Raw genomic sequence first — 12,317 nt, 5'->3', positions numbered from 1 at the left:
TGTTGTGTCATCATCTCATTATCACATGCAGGGCATTAATCGAAGCACCTCATTTAAGGTGGGAAAGAGCTTTGCTAAAGGAAGATGATTCAGCACAGTATCTCCTGATGAGTATTGTCATCTCCAATCCTGCTTAGAAGGAGGTGGTGTGGAACTAATTATGTCAGCATTTATGAAGTTTCTTTATCAATAAGTTAAATATTCCAGTTTTTAAACTCTCCGAAGACTCGATCTTGTCTAATATGATCTAATCTCATTTTTTTCCCTCTAAAATGTTCCTCTCAAATAGTACAATGTGTATATACTAAACATGTTATTTTTCAAAGGCATCCCCAAGAAGTGTGGGTGGGTGTGGAGGGTCTTGGGGAACCCCTGACAAAGGGAAAAGGCACATGCTGTCCTTCCTCCTGGGGGGTACGGGGGCTCAGAGGGAGCTCTCCATCTCCCAGTGGTAGGCTTGTGCTTGCGTCCCCCTGGGAAGCCACAGAAAACCACGATGTTTGCATTCCCACCAATCCAGGGATAAGGCATTTTCCTCGTACAGACACAAAACATACAGTATATGAATGTTTAATGGAGGCTAAAACTGGGAGAGGAACAGAAAACAAGAACAGAGCAGGTTAAAAAAATATCTGGTTTCTCTCTATCAAAATACTAATTAAAATTCATGTTCATGGGGATGATTATACATATGTTTTTGAACTAAAAGTCTAACCTGGCACTATTTTTTGGCCTTATTTTTGTGACAACATTTTTGTCCATATGGCATGAAGTGAATCATTTTACATCTTTTTTTAAGCTCTATGTGTTTTTCTTGTTGTCTATTCCCTCTTCTCCCACCACACACACACTGGCAGCCGCTACCCAGTTACCAAATGCCAACTCAACCCTGCAAGCTGGCTGCCTGAAACTATATAGTGCTGGCATTTTCCTTTCTTTGCAGAAATATCCTCTCTCTCTCTCTCTCTCTCTCTCTCTCTCTCTCTCTCCTCCCTGCCCCCTCCAACACACACCACTCAAGCACCCTGAATATTTTCCCTTCATTTCTATGATCATCTCTCGGTTCCTGGGCCTTCTGCCCAGCTCCAGTATATGCAGCTCTGACTGCTGGTGTGTGGAACGCCACACCGACTTGTTTTGTGCCTCTCACCCCTCCCTGGCCTTCCGTGTCTATGGCACTATAACAATTAGTGGCTCACTTAAGAACTGCTAAAAATTAATGGTCAATCGAGCCCATGTAATTAGTTTAATCCTAGCAAAGGGCAATGATGATGATTGTCCAGTAGTTTCCTCTTTTCTCTTCTTTTTATATCATCATCATCACCATCACCCATGCCCCTGCTTTGTCAGACAGAAGAAGGCTCCTTGTCTGCAGCACAGCCGCCCTGCCTGCCCGCTGATTCCTGGAGGCACACGTTCTGTACACGTGCTGCCTCCACCAGCATCAGGCACTGCTGAGTTTGTGTGGAAGGGCAGCAACTCCACCTAACAAATGTAACTTTAACAACAGTAAAACAACCTAATAGCTTAGCATGCCAGGGGGCTAATGTGGCGGGCCATTTACTGCTGCACTAAATAGCCCCGGTTTGATTCTCATTGCCAAGTGTCGAACTGAGAATTGCAAGGCAGGAGTAGCTCCTAATTCATTAGATAAAGGGGGTCATTGCTCATAGGGCTGGGGAAACTAGAGAAGGATAAGAAATCGAAAGGAAGCATTCCTCTTTCAAATGCCATCAAAAACTGGGGCCACCTGCGACCTGGGACAGTAGCTTACCCAAGAGGGCTCTGCGTCTGGCAACTCATCTGCCACCTTCTACCTTTGGGCAGGTTGGCTTTATTTTGCAATGTTCATCTGGCAAGAGGCTAGATGGGAAAGGGATCCTAATACTGATGCTACCATTTATTATTTGCAAATCACTTTGACGTCCTTGGAACAAAAGCAACAGCACAGGAACAAAGTAGGAGTCAGACCTGGCTGTAAAATGAGCTGCCACTGAGCTGCCCCTGCCAGCTATTCTGCCTCTTCTGTCCTGGAAACATGACTGTGGACAGTGGTGACCTGGCTAATGGGCTGGGCAGGAAAGAGACTGCTAGAAATAAAAGGAAGAACAAAATTCTTGTTAGCATTGCTACATCACAAAATATGGTCTATCTTCTTTTATTCCTTTTTATTGTTTTTCTTCCAGGCAGTTATAGAGTCCTAAGTTCAAACTGCCCTGAACAGTCATGGTAAGATTATGTGGACAAAATAATTCCCTTATCTTGTTTTTTTTTTTTTTTTTTTTTTTTTTATAGCAAAGGAAAAAAACCAAAAATTTCAAATGTGATCTCTAAAATGGGACATCTTTATTTCCTGAACATTAGCCCTAAAACAACTGATTTCTCTAATTCCTGCCATCACTCAGATTGGCCTTGAATTACCTCCCAATAGGCCTCCCATGTGCTTCCAGATGAGAGTGTGTAATGGGGGATCTGTTAATTAACTAGAAGCAAAGTTGCGCGGTGGGGATCAAACACTGGATACGTCCTAAAACTCCCACAGAGAAGATGAAATGCAGCGCAAACTTTAAAGACTTCCCGTCATTAGCTGAGACCTTGCTGCTCCTGGCCCAGACCCCCCCTGTTTCAGAGAACAATGAGGACAATGATGGCAGAAATGAAATAGTGCAGCCAGGGACAAAGGAACTAGCTATTTACCCGGAGAAAAAGAAAGAAGGATGGGGGAGAAAAGGGAAAACTTTCTATTTCTGTGGCTCCTGTCTACTTTTAATTAATTTACGATGGCCAGGAACAGCAGAAAAAACACACCCAAGCCCAGCGCACCAAGGCACAGCACTCATATGTGGAACACCTACTGTTTACCCCCAGAAAAAAATGCAACCGTCTGGAGAGAGAGGGATGCTATGCTAAGGAGAGTGAACAGGATGGACTGAATGAAAAAGGACTAATTGTTTGTCTGAGCTGTCACTCTCAGGATCAGGGTTCAAACTGGAAGATGATAAAAACAAAGAATGGAAAGAAAACAAAGCCACACTGTCCCAGCAGTAATAAATCCGCTTAGATCTGTTCTCCATCACAGAGTCAGTCTTGACACGGAGCTCAAATTTTGCAATTTTCAGGGGTCTCAGGGTAAGTTCTCTATAAATACGCATAAATATTGTATCAATAGCTTAAGCACACTGTCATGCTATTGACCTGTTGTTCTTCTGGATTTCTTGACAAGCTATAAATAGAAAACATTATGTTGAAAATCCAGTGAATTTCTAAGTCATAAAACCTGATTCTTGAGGGCCTCATACTCATTTTGCATTCCGTGTTTGTGCAGAATTCAACTCAGGGACTTCTCCCTATGTCTAAACAGTCACAAGTTACATGGAGAGGAAGCCCTAGCTCTCACTGCTTCACATTGGAGCTTTTGCTTTGAGATGTACCAGTGGGATGAAAAGAGCCATTCTTTAGAGGGGCTGAAGACTCTACTCCCCTTCTTCAAATTTAAGATAAAAATGGCCACACTAGGGCTATTTTTAAAGCTCAGTGACAAGGCTTACATTTCTGTTTTCAAGGTATATTCTTAAAACAATCAGAGGAGATTCTACAAATGGATGAAACAAGAAAATCGCCCAGGATTATGTTTTAGAACAGCTTCCCTTACTTCTCATTTATTTAATATGAAGGGTTTAGATTTAATAAGCTCAACCACAAACTCAACTCTAGGAGAAAAATTAGTAAGCATATAGTTCAACCAACTGAAAATATAATATAATCAAAAGGGAGAGTGAGTTAGAGGTTTACCATTGGCTGCTTGAACATGCTAACCAGGGGCGGGTGGGAAACAACTCCACCTTGAAGTGAAAGACACATTGAGAATCCCATCGAGTGTTTCCACACATAAACCCAGAGGGTAAGGGGCTCCCCAGGACATTTCTATGATTAATATGACTGTCATTTATTAGTGATGATATGGCTGAATAGCAGAAGAGCATGATAGACTAGAAAGGAAAGGGTGTAAAGGTATATTCCTGACATCTAAAACCAATTCTGTGTCTTGGGAAACATTGTTTAATCTCCATGGTCTCAGTTTCCATGGAGATAACAATTCTCCTGATTACTCCATAGGGTTGTTTTAAGTATTGAATGATATAACATATGTCAAAGTATTGAAGAAACCCATCAATTTACTTTCAATCTGACTGTCATCTATTGTTCCTAAAACAGTACTGAGTTTGAAATACAAGGCATTTCAGATAACCACTTCCTTTGGGATTTCATAATTCTCTTTAACTTTCTGAACAACTTCATCCTGCTTTCATTCACCTTGTCTGATATTTTTTCTATTTACTAATATATCATGCAAACAATATTATGTTATTTTCTCCAAAGATAATTAATTTCCACTTCATTCAACAATTCTCATCTCTCAATGTATACAATATGCTACTTTTACACTATCCTTTACAATTCTCGATACCTTTTTCTAATCTTTCTGGCTTAAGGCAATTTGGGGATAATTCTAGGAATTTCCTTGACATTTAACAAGGGTTCTACAAGTAATATAAAAATCAAAATAACAACTAAGACAGGCTCACAAACGACGATATATAAAGAGAAATCTAATAATATCTCCTGGATGCAAGTATCCAAAATTTAAAAAAATTCTCTATTCCTAAAAGAAGGAAGAATCGTAATCATTAAGGTTATAACTCCTAGAAAAGTTCCCTGGGACAGAGAAACACTTAAATATTGCTAATTTCTGACTCTAAGAGTGATTTGAGAAGAGTAAACCTCTTAATTTAATTAACTATTGTGCTGGCTGGCAATATCATCTGACTTTAATGTCCTATGCAATAGATTTGAGAAGTAGCTAGATACTACGGTTTGGCATTTTGTTTGACCTACATGGTATTAACAATTTCCAAAGTATTTTCCATATTTAGAAATTGAGAGAATTCATATTTCTGACACCTTTTGCAAACTTGGACGATCTGGTGATGCTAAACCATCCTTCCACATGGCAGCAATCTCCTGGTACTAAATGGAAGCTGCCCATGTGACAGACGCAAACTCTTGGGCTCATCCCAGTCCTCACCAGTTCTGTCTGACCCCTATAGACTGTTAAGTTTCTGACACTTGAGATTTTAGAGTAGTCTTTAGGGGATTGGAGGAGCAAAATATTCAGAAACTGTTTCTCTGAGCATAGATTTTATAGCTATTCCTCTTATGAGTAGGATTATTGAAAGACAAAAAAGTAAAAGTCAGTAGAAAAATTCAAGATAATAGTCTCCTAAAGAAATGAGAAAATTAATGTTTAAAATAAATGTAAAGAAACAGAATAAAAACGAAAAATTTTCATAGAATCTACTAACTACACATATATGAACTATAACAAAAATGTACAAAATGCACTGAAAATTTACAATCAAAAATGAAAATGGGGCCTCCCCGGTGGCACAGCGGGTTGAGTGCAGTGCTGTGAAGCTGTCCACAGCCTCTACAGCATGGGTTCGATTCCCAGGCAGCCAGGGAGATACCCACATGGTGTGGCAGACCTCTCCTGACTCTCCCGCTGCTCCCCTCAGCAGTATTTTTGGTCGTCTGCCTGTTCTGCTCCCCTGCTCTGTCTCTGGTGAATTCGCTCACCTTCCCGTGCCTCTGGCCTATACCCCAGTTCTTGTATAAATAAATAAGTCTTTAAAAAATGAAAATGATACAATAAAAATATTAGATGCAATCATGACGACAAAGCAAATAGGAAGAAAAATTAATATACGAAAAATACACACACCACCCCCCCCCGAGGAGATTAATATCATGAAATAAAATTACGGTAAACAGAGTTAAGTAGAAATTACAGAACTAGAGGATCAAAGTATAATTGTGAAAATGGGTAAAGGGAAAACATTAAAGGTGGTAATGCTGAATGCAATTGTGACATTCTATTGCATAAGCAAACTTCATTCAGTCTGAGAGAGCAGAAGTCAGATAGCCAATCTCCCATAACCCTGGGTTGTCTGAAAAGGGAGTACCTAGCCAGTAAAATTTAAGAGTTTTCTGAATTCAAAACATTGAAAATATGAATGCAATAGACAGAACTGTCAGCTGTGCTATTTGATCCCATTTGGATATGATGGAGCCAGCACAAGGAAGGCCTATATGCATACTTGGCGTTAAATAATCAGATAGATGTTTAAAATAGATCCCTAGAAAGAACAAGCTGGAGAACACAGGCAGCATTTACAGTATGTTCAATTATGAACACATCAAAAGACTGCAGCTCGTGTTATGATTTTTATTTAGGAAAATATACTCAAAAGGATAAAGGAAAGGTACAACCTACTCTCCAAATGACTGAGAGCGATCTTTTGGGAGACTTATGATGTTTCATGGGCTCTCAATGAACTGCCTGTTTTGGCTATTTAAATCTCTAAACATGGACTCTCAGGCCAACCTCCTATTTTGCTAGACTGTTCAGCTTACTGTCCTGCATTGTGTGCTGGGGAAACTAAATATCACTTTAGTATCAGTTTAAGGGACCATGTCAGAGAACCTATCAAAATTGACTAGATAATTAGGCAAATATCATAAAATAATGACATTTAATAATTTATTTTTCCAGAATCAGAGGAATACAAAGGATTCCTTATCCCTAAATTTCTGACATTTACCACATAAGAACTTGCAATTAAAATAAAAAAAAAAAATCCAGTCACTAGAATCTAGAGCTTTCTAAAATATATCATATATTTTCCTGTCATCTGACAGAGAGCTAAAGATAAACTTTTTGATGGCTTTTAGTTATATAAGGAATATCACAAATATATTTTGAAGGCTTATCAAGGTTTGTACAGTTGTTAAATACTACCCCAGTGCTTCTCAGCAGGAGTAGATGTGGCCCCCCAGGAGGCCTTAGGAAGTCTGGACAAAATTCTATTTGGGGGGCCTGGGGGGTGCTACTGGCATCTAGTGGATGGAAATCAAGATTGCTGCTAAACATCCTGAAACAAACAGATCACTTCCTCCCCCAGATGCACAACATCCCCCGCCAAAACAACATTCCAGCCCCAAATGTCAACAGTCTTGAGGAAGAAGAAAGCCAGTGCTTCACCAAACGTGGCTAATCTATGATGAGGGCAGGACAGGCTCCACTTTCTATATTGTTCTGCTATCCCCCTGCACTGTCTAACTACAGGATATCTTCAGAATGCCCTGCATCTTTCTCATTTGCTGCATTATTCTCTGGTGGGCTTGGGAAATATTTTTTAAAACTGATTACAATCATTGTGCCTATGAAAGAAGACTTTAGAGTTGTTTTATGTGTAAAGCTTAAGAGCTCAGAGGCACAGATTAATAAAATAGTTTTAATTTTTCTAACCTTATTTTTGGTTCACACCTATTCTAATTACTAGAAATCACCAGACTGCAACTATGTACAGTATTGCTGTGGTTTATTCATTAAAGGGCCAATGAGGGCCTCCCCTGGTGGCGCAGCAGTTGAGCACTGGGTTGCGAGGCTGCCCGCAGCCTCTGCAGCTCCAGTTCGATCCCCAGCCACCCGCGAGGGTCACACACACAAAAAAAAAGGGCCAATGAATAAATGAAAAATTAAGAAAATGAAAACAGATTCTTTGTATTAATTTGTACTCTGCTAACACAAGATTGATATTATCTTGGAAAAACATGAGCTAACATATACCTTCTACCCCGTGTAGTAGAATTATTGTAATAAAATGAATCTTGTGAGCAAGACCTGGAAGAGGAAGGGCAAAATGTTTATCTTTATCATATGTGTTTAGTTTTTCATGTATTAAATTATAACTTGAGATTTAGGCACTTTCATATGCTAATGGCACATAATTTTCATCTATATCTAGGTTTCCATAATTAGTCAAATTTAACTGTTTAAGGTATTCAAGAGTAAAACAGTGAATTTTAAAAATAAGGTTACTTGTATTCAAGATTTCCTGTAATTAGTCAAAAATTATGAAAAAATAACTGAGATGACATTTCGTGATTTGTCCCAAGAGTAATTAAAGAAGTAACTAGAATCAGATGACAGGACAGATGAGGTTCTTCTGCACTCTGTCAATCTGTGTACAGAGCACTAAGGAATATTGCTTGGTGTTCTAATTTAATATATTAACTGATCACATTAAATCTATTTATTAATGATAAAAGAGTTAGCATCTACAAATTTGAAAAATTGTGAAGATGAAATTTAGCATTTCATTGGGAAAGCATTTTAAAACTCGAGCTTGTTGCAGGCTAGCGGGCAAGAAACTGGGCGAGATGCACGAAGAGCTCAGTTCTGACTCACAGCACCTGCCACCACGTGAGTGCGTGTTGGCTTGAATTACAGACATGGCTGCTTGGTTTTAGTTTCCACATCTTCTAATTGGAGGGCTGTGAAAGGCAGTAGTGGAGATCAGGAGAAAGAGATAAGCAAGGTGGCAGAGTTAAAGAAGTTTGCAGAGCACCTGACTGGCATAAAAGACAGTGGACAGACCCACTTTTGGTTGGGAAATTTTCAGTCTTTAGCCACTGTGATATTAGCTTATATTTTGTCATTTATTCAGATAATGTGCTACGGGAGCAGAAAAGCAGAATAAACACATTGCAGAGTTCAATAAAAGGTGAACCTCAATCCCCAAATTAGGTCAGTATCTACATATCAAACCCCCCCCAAAAAAGCCAAAGCACAGATCTGGAATGCTCAGCGTCTTCTAGAAGCTTAAAACAGGGCATCCCTTGAGAAAAGGCATCCACTGGAAGTCTGGGTTGTCAAATTACTTCAGTGGTAGTGTGGGGAGTGGGGTGTCCATGAGTCTTCCTAAAGCAGAATCTCCAGATCGGCCTAGGGTCCTGTTATCCAAGATTTGGGACACTATGAACTTCAATATTCTACAATTAAAACCAAAGACCTAGCTGGGTCACTCTGATGCATAATCAAATTAATTGATTAATTGAACTCATTGGTCAATAACAAAGCCACCAATAAAGCAAGTTTAATTCATGTATGTAGAGTACTGGATTCTAATTATAGATATTCTAGCAATTAGAGGTCAAAGTTTATTTTGTAATTTCCTTTGAATTAACTTAAAATTTGAATAACTTAAACTCCAGGCCTGGAAATCTTTGTTAGATGCTTCCTTTTGACATGTCAATCTACAGTTAAGGGTACTTGTTAAATATTTGAAAAAAATCAAGTTGTGCCTTTGAAATATAAACAATATACATAAACTCATTTGCTATCTCATTTAATTACTAGTTCCACGTATAAAATCTTGTTTATACAAAGTATTTTGGGCTAACTTTGTTATCGCCAATAAATTCTCTACAGAATTAAGCATGAATGGTCATTAATATAACTCAGTGACTTATAAAAAGCTAAAGTGAAACATTTCAAGTAAATCAATTTTATTTTTCATATTTGACCAAAAGAATCACTTCAGATTCTTATGGTGACCAGAAGGTATCAAAAACCAAAATCACCCTAATTCTCATTTAGGATAACAAAGCCTATGTGTTTAAAGTTTAAAGTTCTATGTTTTTAAAGGAAACATGGAATAATACATGTTTAACATGAAAGAAGAAAATTTGCCTTTCCCTTTTCTGTCCTTCCTTCCTTCTCCTGCCATTATACCCTCCTATTAGGATAGTGCAGTCACCAATACACAGGTTTGTACCACTGAGGAAAGTGTTGTTTTGGAAAAGGAAAATGGCCAGGGTAGGAAAAAGACCCTTCTTTTCATGGCCAGAAGGGAGCCTGGTGGACCACAACAACCAAGAAACAAGGCAAAGGTCCCTGTGTGGGCAACCTCAGCTGGAATGCAATGAAGTTCCCTGTGGTCCATGGTGCCAAAAGGAAAAGCAAGTGGAAACTGTTTTCCAGTTAGATTTCTTCTAGAATTACACAGAGAATTCAGTATAGTTAACAGCCATGATAACACCACATGAATTAAAAAACAAACAAGAAGTTCCCAGAAGAGGTTTATCAGATGAGGGCTTTTTAAGAGTAAAACAAGGCATCCATCCCTCCAGGATGCGTAGTAGAAAGGCACAGGGAGTCAGGAAGAAGAAATGAAAGGACGCAAAAATGAAAAGGAACACCGAAAGAAAAGGTACACGCAGAGGGAACAAAGCCCCTGCTGGACACCTCATACCATAAGGGGCTGCCTGAACCCCATACCTGATTTCTCAACTCCTACCTTCCTGCCCCTCCTCTTACCCTACACATCTCACTTTACCCTTTTGCTTGTCCTACTCTTGGGCACCACAACATCCTAACTGCTGTTTGCATGTTCATCTCAAACTGCACTCGGAAGCAAGACTTCTGCCCATCTGGAACATTCCACGTCCGCATAGAAAGACTTGATGGCATATGAACTGCCACTCCCCACTGCTACTTTCTGCCCCCCAGTAGTTCATTACCGTGTGGTCCAGGGAGTTAAAAAAGGTTTGACAAATTTCTCTTTTATGCACAACTATCTGTTTCTAGGTTAACTACAATGGAAATACCAAATTTTGGCTAGGGGCAGAGAAAAAGGTAACCACCTTTAGCATCCCACCATTATCATTATTCAATATTGCATGGCAACAGCTGTTCAGAAGAGGCTCTGAGTGGACTAAATGAATGACTCCACTGAAAGGGAGAATCCCACCAATAATTGCTGCTGTCACTGGTAAAACTATAAGGCTTACAGTAGGCCTGCAGTGGCAGTGCTCATTTAAACAAAAAAGAAAATACTATTTTCAAATTCAGTACTCAAGTTTCTTGGACACATGGGGCAAAGTATAATGTAATGCCACAAAAATATCACATCGTATCTTTGGCAAAGGAGTTCAGGTTTCTCATTGTTGCCCCAAACTGCATAATTCTGATTTTCCCCTAGACTTAAATCTTGGCCTGGTGAGCCTCATTTTTATAGGACTGAAAACTAGAAATCACCAGCATGGGGAGAGAGCATTAAAGGGAGAGGTGTCTCCATATAAGCACCACATGTGACCAGGTAATACTGTCTGGATTAGCAGTTTTACAATCTAACTAAGCCCTGGAGCTACAATTATCTGGTTGCATTAAACTGAAATCACCTGAAAAACTTCACACAGAACAAGCCCTTGGAAACGTGTAATCTGCCAGTTTACACTTAGAAGAGAAAGTGGAATTCAGTGGCTATAGACAAGAAAACAAAGTTTTTTGATTAGGAAAAGTCTCATCATAGAATGAGTAGATGGTTCTAAATGCCTGAACCCATTTCTGCAACTTATTTTTTTAATTCTTTTTTTTTAACCTTTAATCTAAAAGGTGATTTAACCTGATCATCCCCTTTCAAGCCAATGTCCCAAGTATATGTATTTGATGACGGTATAGAAGACATAAGGAATAAAACTGCGTTGCCACAGAGGGAATACAAAGCCCCAGATAAAAAGCCTTATGCTAATTTTAGCACAATGTATGTATCTTTTTATATCCATAATGTTATGGCACTATATAAAGAGATCTTTCACTGCGACATGCACTGAAATCCTATTTATTGCCTGAACATCTATTTTAAAAAATAAAGACTCCAAGCAGTGGTCAGATTCAGGTTAAACTGTCTCCCAAATTCATTTTTGTTTGTCTAAACTGTTTTCTATTTCTTTCATTTGTAAGAAATAAGCAAATCATAAGCCTGAAATTAAAATTCTGATTTTAGTATGGGGTCACGGTTACTGAATGGCAGATCAATGATGCTGCTGGTAGCTCCAAATCAGAGGTCTCCCCACTCTGTACTGAAACACCTCACTTGCCCCTGTTTGCTTCTTGCTCTTCATTTGTCAATATTGATGCTGAAAATTCATGGTGTCAGGTTGCAATGTATTCTATAAAATCACATTTTCCCCAAAGAGCAACCAGCTTTCTGTATAAAGATTCAGGGTACTGCGATATGGCTCTGCTGTATCTCAAAATCAAATGCCAAGATTTCAGATGATAAAATGAAATCTTTAAACATAAACAAATATTGAAAGCCTCCATTTTACACACTACCGTTTTATTGGACAAATTCATACATAGGTCATACGTTAGCGACCCTTCCCACGCTCCAGTGCGATCAGTAGAAAACAAAACATCATTTTCCACCACAAGCTGATATCTAACTATGTATCACAGACTGGCAAGAGTGGCAGCTGAATTTCACTCCAGAACTCTTACCTTTGGTGACAGTAGAGGAAATTCATATGAAAAATGACGCGATTCCACAAAGTGGTTGCTACTAATAAACAACAGCTACGATGACTGTATAGCTTTTCATACAGTCATTCTGTTTTTCTATGAAAATTAA

The 12,317-nt window shown here is 39.0% G+C and overlaps 1 protein-coding gene across 8 annotated transcripts in view; it reads right to left on the bottom strand.

The window, feature by feature from the left end:
• Positions 1-12,317, bottom strand: part of SOX5 (SRY-box transcription factor 5) — a 1,024,531-nt gene that overhangs the window by 690,284 nt on the left and 321,930 nt on the right. The window lies entirely within an intron of this gene.

The sequence above is a fragment of the Talpa occidentalis genome, unplaced genomic scaffold (genome assembly GCF_014898055.3).
Source record: "Talpa occidentalis isolate TD23 unplaced genomic scaffold, MPIMG_talOcc4v2.1 talOcc4.16, whole genome shotgun sequence".
Classification (NCBI taxonomy): domain Eukaryota; kingdom Metazoa; phylum Chordata; class Mammalia; order Eulipotyphla; family Talpidae; genus Talpa; species Talpa occidentalis.
This window is presented reverse-complemented; position numbering and strand designations above follow the sequence as displayed.